Source organism: Octopus sinensis, linkage group LG9 (assembly GCF_006345805.1).
Source record: "Octopus sinensis linkage group LG9, ASM634580v1, whole genome shotgun sequence".
Lineage (NCBI taxonomy): Eukaryota > Metazoa > Mollusca > Cephalopoda > Octopoda > Octopodidae > Octopus > Octopus sinensis.
The window spans coordinates 55,898,600-55,911,888 of record NC_043005.1 but is presented as its reverse complement, the minus strand read 5'-3'; the positions used below and the strand labels follow the sequence as shown (position 1 = coordinate 55,911,888).

General features: G+C 36.5%; 1 long non-coding RNA gene across 1 annotated transcript; it reads left to right on the top strand.

The window, feature by feature from the left end:
- The first annotated feature begins 459 nt into the window (after positions 1 to 459).
- Positions 460 to 10,478, top strand: LOC118764849. Its single transcript, XR_005000672.1, has 3 exons — positions 460 to 475; positions 7,063 to 7,067; positions 10,344 to 10,478. It is a non-coding gene; the product is annotated as an uncharacterized LOC118764849 (long non-coding RNA).
- The last annotated feature ends 2,811 nt before the right edge of the window (positions 10,479 to 13,289 follow it).

Below are 13,289 nucleotides of genomic sequence, written 5' to 3'. Positions count from 1 at the left end.
ATGTTCTATCTGGCAAAGTCTGGTCTCTCACACCTACCCTGCAATGTCAAACTAAAAGTAAACAATCACATCATCAAAATCTCAAAGCTAAAAGATAATGCATGGTTAATTTAAAACAATGTGAATATACAAGCATTACATTTAACATAGTTATCTGAATGCTAAAGGATTATAGTTTTGGTTTTCTTAAGGGTGATGTTACAACCTTGATATATTCTCTAAATTGCTGATGCTACAATGAAATGCACCCAGTACACTCTATAAAGTGGTTGGTATTAGGAAGGACGTCCATCTATAGAAACTATGGCAGAGCAAAATCTACAAGTGATACATGATCCTTCCTGAGTATACCAAAGATGGTAGTAACTCTAAATAAGAACTGTCTCAGACAACACTAACACATCCTATCCATACCAGCATGGAAAGTGGACATAAAACGATGATGATGATGATGATGATGATGATGATGATGATGGTGATGATGGTGATGGTGATAATGGCCACAACGACAACAATGATGAAGAGGATGATACTAGATGTTAGTTATTGCTGATTGTTAGTAATTGAAGTGAGTGCATATTAATTAGTCTAGACTGCAACTAATTATTATTAATTGCTGTTAATTATTAGTGTTTGTCGTTGAATTGGTAAAGATTTGTTAGAGTGTCAGTCAAAAAAGCTTTATGGTATCTGTTCTAGATTTTTATTTTTTGAGTTCAAGTCCTGGTGAAGTCATTTTGTCTTTCATCTTTCCACAGTTAATAAAGTAGAGTAGCAGGCTAGTACTAGGATCAATGGTATTAACCATCTTCTCTCAAAGATGATGACCTTGTGCCTAAATTAGAAACCATTATTATTAATATTATTATTATTATTATTATTGTTGTTGTTGTTGTTGTTGTTGTTGTTGTCGTTTTTGTCGTCGTCGTCGTCCTCCTCCTCCTCCCCCTCCTCCTCCTCCTCCTCATCATCATCATTATTATCATTATTATTATTATTAGAGTGGTGAGCTGGCAGAATTGTTAGCATGCCGGGCGAAATGCTTAGCGGTATTTCATCTGCCACTACATTCTGAGTTCAAATTCCACTGAGGTTGACCTTACCTGTCATCCTTTCGGGATCGATGAAATAAGTACCAGTTATGCATTGGAGTCGATGTAATCGACTAGCCCCCTTCCCTGAAAAATTTTCAGGGCCTTGTGTCTAGAGTAGAAATAATAATTTTTTATTATTATAAATAGTAGTAGTAGTAGCAGCAGCAACAGCAGCAGCAGCAGTAGCAGTAGTAGTAGTAGTAGTAGTAGTAGTAGTAGTAGTAGTAGTAGTAGTTGTTGTTGTTGTTGTTGTTGTTAGTAGTAGTACTAGTAATATATATTATTAATAATTCATATAATTGCAGCATCTGCCATGTACTGGAATCTATTTAAATGGCTGCAAACTCCTCCAAAACTTGCCATTTTGTATCATAGTTAGAAATCAATTATTAGTGTGTGTGAGTGTGTTAAGTTACAGCTCGTGATTGGTAATAATTGCTAGAGATCACTAGCAGAGGGTAATGATTGCTTTTGATGGCATGTGTTCAATAGTGATTGGCAGCAACTGCAAATGAATGTTCATGATTACCAGTCAATGCTTGTGATATCAAGTAGCTGCTTTTTCTTTTTTTTTCTTTCTTTTTCTAATCGTTTCATAAGAAGGACTGTATTTATGGTTTTTGCAAGGGGCAGCAAGACTAGTAAAAATCAACACTTTTCTTTATCGTTGAATATTATTGACTAAAAATGATTGCTATCCATTGAATGCTGTGCAATGTTCCTGATATTAAAGTAATACTGTTTACTGTAATTTACCATTTCAGAAGCTTGTCATCTGCTTTGGGCTGAAATAGAAACATATATTTCCAAAGAATTCATATTTCCCACAATAGAAACCACATCACTGTAAAATGTCAGAAAATCATGTATTAAAGATAATACATACATAAATCTCAGCCAAACACATATGCATTTTCTATTTCCATATGCAGGCAAAAATGGTGACATTTTATCGTTTAATATTTTCTCTACTGTCAAGTCAGCAATGATGTCAACATTTCATAGCCCTATTGTATGTACTACACACATATAACCAACATTGTCTATTTTTATAGAGAAACAATACTTAAGAAGGCAGCATCTTAATAAAGTATTGTTGACTTGAGTAGACCAATGTAGGTAGTAGAGTTCATTGAATATAGATAGAAATTTATTATTTCTGGATCAACAAACTCAATAAATAGTTTAGACAAACAAAATTCTGAATAAATCATAACAACATTAAGTTAATAAATATACTTATAATAATATAAATATAAGATAAAGCTAAACAAAAATTTATAATTATTTTTCAATTATGTTTGTTCAAAAGCCATTTTGTTTTTTGCTTGATTTCTTTTTGTTACTTCTGCTATAATGAATCATCGTTATATTCAGCAATTCTTTATACCTACTTTTACAATGTGCCTAAATAAAAACCATCACTATAGATCAGCGTTTCTTAACCTTTTTTGCAATTCAGCTTTCCTTGGACATTGAAAAATTTATTTCTGCTCCTGTGTAGATAAAAAATTTAATTCAGCTCCCCATGTATCTTAGGTAGACCAGCCAGCCCATGAAAAATCTGACAATGTGATAGGGGAAGTCAGGAAATTTTCATACAGCTAGAGGCTCCAATCGAAACAGGGGACCCGGAATGATAAGGTTGAGAAACACTGTTATAGATTATGCCTAACCAAAAACGATCACAGCCACATCATCCAAACAGACTAAGTGAAACCGGGCTTAGCTGCTAGTTATTTTAAAAATCTAAGTGATTAAGCTTTACTGTTGGGGAAATATCTTGTACCACCACTGACATGGAGGACTGGAAGCCATCTGAATATTGGAAAACATGTACCAGTATCGAGATGATTTGTTCTGCCAGCACTGCCTGGCCAATGCCAGCACCACCATGGCTGATGCCAGCGCTGCTTTGACTGGCTCCCATGCTGGTGGCACGTAAAAAGCACCAATCTGATTGTGGCCGTTGCCAGCCTCACCTGGAACATAAAAAGCACCCACTACACTCAGAGAGTGGTTGGCGTTAGGAAGTGCATCCAGCTGTAGAAACACTGCCAGATCAGACTGGAGCCTGGTACAGCCTTCTGGCATCCCAGATCCCGGTTGAACTGTCCAACCCATGCTAGATGTTAAACGATGATGATTATGATGATGATGAACAAAATGTCAATGTTGTGATTGTTATGTAAAGCTTCTGGAGATTGTGGTCAAACCTTAGCTAAAGAGGGTTGCTGCCGGAAGGCTATATGTGTAACAGTAGGATTTAGCTCTTTGACATACCTCTGGAATGACTCAGAAATGGTTGCTGGAGACTTTCTACAACTTCATCAGCCTCGATTTCTGAACTCTGAATTCTCCTGATTGTAATTCCATGGATTACTGTGCAGGGTGTGTGTGTGTGTGTGTGTGTGTGTGTGTGTAGAGGGTGTATTGGTTAAATTTTACAGTTTACATACAAGGAAAAGAAAATACATCCCATTCATTCATACATTCATACATACATACATGCATGCATACATACATACATACATACATACACACACACACACACACATACACACATACACACATACATACATACATACATACATACACACACATACACACATACACACATACATACATACATACATACATACATACATACATACATACACGCATAAACTTGTGACAGTGTGCTCCATCCTCTACAAAAAAAAAAGATCGCCTCATCATTGCCATCTACAGCTTTATCACTTCACTTCCAGTCTAACGTTTCAAAGAGCTAATGTGGAGACTTGTAAGTAATCACCTCCTCTAGCATTGTCAGTGTTTTTCTCTAATCAGTGTTCAATAACATATTCGGCCTAATTTATCATGTGCATTGATTAAAGGTTTTCTTAAAAATATTTATATCCTGACTAATGAGTTTAGTCAAAGGTGAGAAAATTTGACTAATGCTTCTACTGAAGATATTTATCATAATAATTTACTCAGTGAGTGTAAAGATGATAAGATTGTTCATGGTACAGGATGCATAACTTTTCCAGACATATATAGGAAAATCATCATCATCATCATCATTTAACATCCGTTTTTTGTGCTAGCATGGGCTGGATGGTTTGACCGGGATCTGGGAAGCCAGGAAGCTGCACCAGGCTCCAGTCTGATATGGCAGTGTTTCTACAGCTGGATGCCCTTCCTAACGCCAACCACTCCTTGAGTGTAGTGGGTGCTTTTTACGTGCCACCGGCACAGGTGCCTGGGGAGGCTGGCAGTGGCCACGATCGGTTGGTGCTTTTTACGTGCAACTAGCACAGAAGCCAGTCAAGGTGGCGCTGGCATCGGCCACGTTCGGATGGTGCTTTTTTACGTGCCACTGGCACAGGTATCACAGCTATAATTTCCATTTGATATTTATTTTGATGTTGATGTACTTGACTCAATAGGTCTCCTCAAGCACAGCAGGTCATGTGCCACTGGTACAGAAGCCAGTCAAGGCAGCGCTGGCTTCGGTCACGTTCGGATGGTGCTTTTTATGTGACACCGGCACAGGTATCAGAACTACAATTTCCATTTGATATTTATTTTGATGCGTAGCTGTATTTCGTCTGTCGTCACGTTCCGAGTTCAAATTCCGCCGAGGTCGACTTTGCCTTTCATCCTTTCAGGGTCGATAAATTAAGTACCAGTTACACACTGGGGTCTATATAATCGACTTAATCCGTTTGTCTGACCTTGTTTGTCCCGTCTGTGTTTAGCCCCTTGTGGGTAGTAAAGAAATATATATATAGGAAAATCATTTCAGATAATTTGAAATCTGTATTGAAACTGCACCTAAGTATTATGTATCTGACATATTTTCGTACACATTACACATCCATAAATGAAAATGTTTTCTAATGTTGATTAGAGTTTCTAATTTAAAAATTGTCAGAAGAAAGCATGGAACTCTAACATTGCACTCAGAAATTGAAATGATGTAGGGTTTGAAAGAGATGGAAATTAGAATACTATCACATAGAGAATATAACATAGGATCTTGTAAACTATAACGAGCCATGTCCTATGTGGCCTGCTTTTCAAAAAAAAATTGTCCATTATGACTAATTTAGAATATGTGATGAGAATGTCAGAGAAATATATGACTCATGTGATGCAAGTATAAATGACAAAACTGTTTTAAACTGAGAGCAGCAACTTCAGTATGATGAAGACGATCACCACCAACATAATAGATGGAACTGAGACACAAATCAAAAAATTCTGAATGAAATCTTCTGTTACCATATTTCTGTTTAACTATTCTGTCTTTGTTATTTTGATTAATTTTGAAAATAATGAAGAATATTTACTAAAATAATTGTGTGTCGTTATCAAGTTGGTGTTTGAAACAGAAATTGAAATAAAATTCCGTTGGGTGGTTTTAATCTAGTTAACTTTAAAACTGGAAGTTTGTATCTTAAAATCACGGACAGTCTCAAGCATGTTGGTATCAATAGGGTTAAAGAACATGATGTTATTTCCAGAATTTTTAAAGGTAGAAATATCTCTTAACATAAAGGTTGCCTCTTGGGCTGCATAGTATTGCAGGCTGCATGTCAATCTCACAGGTACAGGTGGCACAAAATCGTACCCAGTACACATTGTAAAGTAGTTGATTTTAGGAAGTACATCCACCCATAGAAACCATGTCACAGCAAACACTGGAGCTTGATGCAGTCCTTGAGTCCATCAGATCCTCTCAAAACTATCCAATTTATGACAGCATGGCACTTAGAAATTAAATGATAATGGATGATAATGTTGATGATGATGATGATGATGATGATGATGATGATGATGATGATGATGATGATGATGATGGAAAGCACATAAGAGTGGATGCGATTTCAAATGTATAAGGAATCTTGGATGTCCAAAAGCAAATCAAGAAATCTCTCAGCTGCTATAAGGTCATACACAATGAGAAGAGAAAATTAAAACAAATAACTCTATTACAATAGGCGCAGGAGTGGCTGTGTGGTAAGTAGCTTGCTAACCAACCACATGGTTCCGGGTTCAGTCCCACTGCGTGGCATCTTGGGCAAGTGTCTTCTGCTATAGCCCTGGGGCCGACCAATACCTTGTGAGTGGATTTGGTAGACGGAAACTGAAAGAAGCCTGTCGTATATATGTATATATATATATGTATGTGTGTGTGTGTGTTTGTGTGTCTGTGTTTGTCCCCCTAACATTGCTTGACAACCGATGCTTGTGTGTTTACGTCCCCGTCACTTAGCGGTTCGCCAAAAGAGACCGATAGAATAAGTACTGGGCTTACAAAGAATAAGTCCCGGGGTCGATTTGCTCGACTAAAGGCGGTGCTCCAGCATGGCCGCAGTCAAATGACTGAAACAAGTAAAAGAGTAATTAAAATAAAAATAAACAAAAAACAAATAAATGATGAAAACTCTTCATTTTTTTGTTTTTTTTTTTGCCTGTTAATACATACTGATACAAGTCAATAAACTTGTAAAACATAAAATTGCAAGTAGCAATTAATTTATTTTCTTCTTTATATTGATTTCCATAAACTTTTCAGATAAGGTACTTCAGAAATTTTTTTAAAAATTAGCTTTTTTGAAGTCTAGACAATAATGGAAAATTTTAAATGTGTTTATAAATTTTCAGCTTGACTCTTCAAAAATGCACAAGACCAAATTATGGTACTTGCTTGTATTTAGCTGAAGGATCAGATTTCAAGTTTAAGGCTGAATGAATCTTTAAACTACACAAGAATTTCAATGTAACTAAATATTGTAGTTGTCATTGAAAAAAATCCACCACAATGCAAGCAGACGATGGTAAACCAGCAAACAAACCAATTAGGAAAATATCAAACAAATTCTTTTAACTGGACAGCATCATCATCATCATCTGGTTGAGCTTGCTCAGACATTTTTAACCCACATATGCCATCCATCTTAGTCCAGCATTAGTTGAGTAGACGTTTCAGGGAGGCATCCAGTGTTTCTGGTGAGTGGATATACATACATTGTGTTCAGACAACCAGCTCCATAGCAGTAGGTCACTTGCTGGCTCTTGTTTATCTTACAAGCAATGTCCTGCAAAGTGCAAGTGCCTTTCCATTATGCTGATGGAAACAAGCAGATCTCCATACAGCTGTTTCTTGTGGGGACGAGTTCTTCAAGATTTGTTTAAGTTCTATCTAGCTTGGATTCCAGTTTTTGGTAAGCATCCAGGCTTTTGTTCCACATAAAAGGACTATAATTGCACATATAGAACTTTTTCTAAATTTAAAATATACTTGATATGGATGCTCAAACTCATCTTCAGTACAGCAACAAACCACCAAAGGAAAATAATTTTAGAAATATCTTTTATTTTTTTATTTATGTGCCCTTTTCAAGCCTAGCCAGGCTCATGGGCCTGGTTTCCCTGGTTTCTGTGGCGTATGTGTTCCCCCCAGCTGGAGGGGACGCAAGTCCATTGCAGCATTACTCAAGAAACAAGAAGAGAGGGTGAGAGAAAGTTGGGGCGAAAGAGTACAACAGGGGTCGCCACCACCCCCTGCCGAAACCTCATGGAGCTTTAGGTGTTTTCGCTCAATAAACACACACAACGCCCGGTGTGGGAATTGAAACTGCGATCCTCCAACTGCGAGTCCACTGCCCTGACCACTGGGCCATTGCGCCTCCACTTTTAGAAATATTAGTTGTTTGAAACAGTCAAGAAGAAATATGTGCCATCACAGAGGTCAGCTGCCCTGCTGATGTGAATATCTCTTCAAAAATCAAAGAGAAAGAAAGTAATTATGGACAACAGCTTCAAAAGCTTCAGCTTCTATATGTCGATTGTAAATTCACATCAATACTTATAATTTGTGCACTTGATTTTGTGAGTAAATGTCTAAGTGACAATCTGAAATAACTTGGGCTTTCAGAAAAAGAAATCAAGCTAACACACACATTACAAATAGAATCTGTAAAGAAAACAACAAAAATATGTAAAATTTTTCTCAAGTTCATCATGTGACATTACTTTTGCTATTTATATTTCAACAATGAAACTTTGTATCTTCGTTAGAAACCAATTTCTTCCTTATTGGAAGACTTCAAATAAGTAAAATAGAAGAGAACATACATACACATTTACACACATGTTTGTATATGTTACTGAGTGAGGTCAATGTGCTAAGCTACTGAACTTAAGAGTATGTGTTCAAATCTTACTGCTATCACTATATTACCTTTCACATTCAAATAACACACTGCATTACATTTACTTAAGTAACGCTTTGAAACAAATCGCAAAATTCTTCACTTCAAAATCTGTTTAAAGAATTCTTTAAACCTTACCCTACTTTTTTCCTCCTTTGCATGAACTAAAAATCTCAGCATGTATATATGTAATGTGTGACATTTTTCTGTACACTGAATTTACCGAATTCTACTAACACTATGAATGCTGAGTAAAAAAGGAAGAAGATGTGAGGTTGAATGTCAAAGACAGTTCAATATGTAGTAACATTAACCTTTTAAACTAACGGCCTTTAAAAGATCACTGAATTACATCTTACTGCCAATGCACTTGATCGTTTCTGTTGTAGAAATCTGTCGAGGTTTTAATACAAGACTGAAATGAAATGATGGAATGTTGAAATTTTTAGTTGAAGAAATAAAAGAAATATGAAAGTAATTTCTTAGAATTAATCAGATAATATTTTCGAAATCATATCGTCAAGTTTTTATTGTCACTGCTAACGTCATTGTAAATCTCACGTAGTGTTGGTAGTGGTGGTGGTAGTGGTGATGATGATGGTGGTGGCGGTAGTGGTGATGATGGTGGTGACGGTGGAGGTGATGGCATTGGTGGTGGGGGTGATGGTAACATTAGTAGTGGTGCCAGTCAAGGTGATTGTAGTAGGGTGGTGGCTGTAACTACCAGTAACATTGCTGTTGTTTGTTGAACCACCACCACCACCACCACCACCACCTCGACTACTATCATCATCAGCATCATAACAATGACCCACAAGTAATCATCATGACCATACCCACCACCTTCAACACCACCACAATCACCATCGCAATTCCCATTGTCATCGCATACACCAACTTTGTCCTTGTATTTATCATCATAATCATCATCATCATCACTGCATAGTCTTTACCACCTCCATAATCGACATGGTCACAAACATCCATCATGACTGTCACACACCCCTACTGCTGCCAACCCCTGCCATCCATCATGATCATTAATCATTAACATTATCATCATCACTCACTCTAAAAACCACCACCACCTCTACCAAGGGGTCGTATCAGATGAAGAATCATGTCAATAACCTCTGACCTATAACCCTACAATGTTCACCCTGGGTACATTCTCAATGAATGTTGATAGAAAAGAAAGCAGAAACATATAATGAAATTATAATCGCAATGTTAACAGAAGCATGTAACCAAACCAAAACTACACATAATATTGATTTTTTATCTCCTTTTTTTAAACATTTTCAAAGAATTATTTCCTTCATTAATTCTTTGAGCCTAATTTTCTCACTGTTAATCTTTTGTTTTTTTGTTTGTTTTCTTTTTGTGGTATTTTTTAAAGCATGTGTTGGTTGAAATTTGTTGACACTTTGTATTGACATTATTTCTTCATTTTCTAAAGTGCGTGCTCACACGCACACGCACACACACAGACACACACACATGCAATCGATCAGTTTCTTTTTTTATGCAATGAAATCTATGAACATATTTAAAGAAAGGCTTAATATGAATTAGCAGTTGTTATTGATTAGATTAAAGAAATGATGCACTCATTTCTTATGGTTTTTCACTTCATGCTAACACACACACACACACGCGCGCGCACAATGCAATGTTTTCGTTAGCCCAAGGCTAAGATATAAGATATTTGACCAATTTACCATGTGGTAGATTGAACCTGGAACAACATAATTATCAAATGAACCACATGGCAATCTTTGTAACTGTGTTAACAATTATTTGCAACATAGGAATGGGCAAGCTGAGTGGTAAAATGTTTGCTTTCCAACCACATAGTTCTGGGTTCAGTCCCACTTGGTGGCACCTTGGGCAAGTGTCTTCTACTATAGCCTTGGGGTGACTGAAGTCATGTGAGTGAAGTCATGTAGGTGTACAGTAAAAGAAGCTTGTTGTGTGTACATATAAATATATATGTATATATATATATATATATCAATTAAAATCAGGGATAAAATCTTTATAGCATAGCTTCCCAAAGTGGGTGATATTACCCACAGGTGGGTGATTACAACTTACAAGTGAATGATGGGCGAATTTCTAGAAAATGGTGGGCGATTTGAGATTTTGGTGGGTGATATGAACATTTGGTGGGTGGCAATGAATTTATAGAAATTAATTCTGCATTTACTGATATCTAGGCATGCCTAGAATAAGGATGCACTTTTATTGATTTGACTACTCGCATGAGTATTAAAAAAGTGAACTTGCTTATCAATTGAATATTTTTGTCACAGTCATTGAGATGGTTATCATGCATACTAAATATAGCAGCCAAATAGGCCTAGGCCTTAAATCACACTCCACTACAATTTTTTTTTTTTTTTGCATAATCATATGAAGTCCTGCATGTAGAATTCAAATTCACAAGAATTTTCAGAAAATTCTGAAAAATGAAAAAGTTATGAGGGGTTTATATGTCATGCATAATTCTGTGGTTTCATATCAAAACACAAGTGCTATTTTCAGGATGTTGACAAAATGTGCAGTCATGCACAAAAGGACAGCTTTGAAATTGTGTTTCTTGAGTGGGTGAAAATGATCCAACTTTAAACATCTATAACTTTTTAAAAATATTTTTAGAAAAAGCTGAATAACTCCAGCAATTTAGCTTGGGAATGTACATTAATGTGCCAAATTCTAAAATTTTTGATTAACTTCAATTTTTGAAATGCTGTCAGCCAAATGAACTAGATCCGTTTTTGCTCCAGTAAAGACATATCATCTGACTCAGGTCTATTGACTTCTTCTTCTCTTTAGGAATACCATACTGCCTTTCTGACGCTGTCCATAGAAATTTGTTTTCCCATTTTCACTTTACTGATGCCTCCAGTGAAGAAAATTTGTCGACAGTACATCATCATCATCATTGTTTAATGTCCGTTTTCCATGCTAGCATGGGTTGGACGATTTGACCAGGGTCTGAGAAGCCAGGAGGCTGCATCAAGCTCCAGTTTGATCTGGCAGTGTTTCTACAGCTGGATGCCCTTCCTAACACCAACCAATCCTTGAGTGTAGTGGGTGCTTTTTACGTGCCACCAGCACAGGTGCCAGGGGAGGCTAGCAATGGTCACAATCAGTTGGTGCTTTTTACATGCCACCAGCACAGAAGCCAGTCAAGGTGGCGCTAGCATCGGCCACATTTGGATGGTGCTTCTTATGTGCTAATACAATAGTGATTATTTATCATTTGGATTTATTCCCTCTCCTCAGGATTGTTAGTTACCAATGTGCCTTCTTTGCCATCAAATATTGACCAATGAAACAATGAAACCTTCATGCTTGAAGTATCACTTTGATGGAAAGCATTCTGATAAGAAGGACAAGCCGTAATCATACTTTTTGCAACTGAGCTCCTCTTTCAAAAAGCAAATACAAACATTCAATATGCTACTCTAGAAAACTAGTAAACAGGAGAATGATGGCTGATTGCATCATACAACATTGCATTGCTTGTTACTAAGTCTGGGAAGTCTCACACAATTGGAGAAACATTACTTCACCCAGTAATTGACGAGCTTTTGTTAACCATTATGCATGAAGAATCCGATGACATTATGAAGATCCCACTTAGTAATAACATAATTTCTCAACGCATCGATGAAATGACCAACGATGTCAAACATCAGCTCATTAATATTCTCCAGCGTTCTGAAATTTCTATACAAGTGGATGAGTCAACTGTTGTGGACAATCAATGTTTGATAATGGTATATGTTCACTATTTCAGCTAAGACCTTCAACCTTGTGAGGAAATACTGTCCACAGAGAAATTGCTTGATTCAAAAGGTGCAACTATTTTTCACACTCTCAAGTCTTTCCTTTTTGAACATAATATCCCACTCAGTAATATTCTTGCCTGGGCATCTGATGGCACCCCTTCGATGATAGGAAGTTATAGAGGATTTTCCATATCTCCTAAAGCATGAAATTTCCCACCAGATACTAACTGTTCATTGCTTGGCACACTGGCAGCATTTAGTGGCAAAAAATATGAACAGTAGATTGAATGATGTACAACAGTTAGTTATCAGGAGTGTGAACAAATTGAAGTCCAGTCCCTTGTCTGATTGAATTTTCTGTCAACTCTATCTGAGAAATGATGTGGACCATACTAAACTCTTATACCATACCGAAGTGCGGTGGCTGTCAAAAGGAAACTGTGCTTTGTTGAACTGTTTTATATAATATCTTTTTCTTTGAAGATATTCCAGTATCTGTTTCATTGATGACTGCAAGATTCAATATCTTTTTTCTTTGTGATATATTCACAAAATTAAATGATTTGAATAAGTTATTGCAAGGAAGCAGAAAAAACTCTTGTAGATTGTAAATTGTTTATCACTACCTTCATTTCGAAACTGGTGTTTTTTAAGACTAACGTTTCAAAACGTCAATTCCATCAATTTCTACAACTTGATTCTTTGAAAGATGAATTGATTGATGAGGATTTAACATGATGGAGTGATTTCAAGATGTTATTGTGCTGAATATTCCAAATTAGTATAGCAATCTGTTTGAGGTCAATGCAGTCAATTGTGAGTATGATGTTCAGGAGGAATTGATAGAATTACAAACTGACAATGATGCTACAATGCGATATTGCCGTAAATAGCAAAGAAGGTTTGTAGTACCATCAAAGTATATTGAATTCCTACCCCAACCTGTGGAAACATCTGAAATTACTATTGCTTACCTTCCCTACTTCATATCTGGTTGAATCTGGTTTTAACCATTCTGGAACTTTATTTTCCCATAAAAGAATTTGACTGGATGTGATACAACAAGGAGACTTTCGGCTAAAGCTGACAAGTTTGAAACCGAATGTATCTGCATTAGCTGCATCACACCAGACACATGCATCTCATTAAAAGTTTTTACTCTTTTCCTTTATAATACAATCATTAATTAT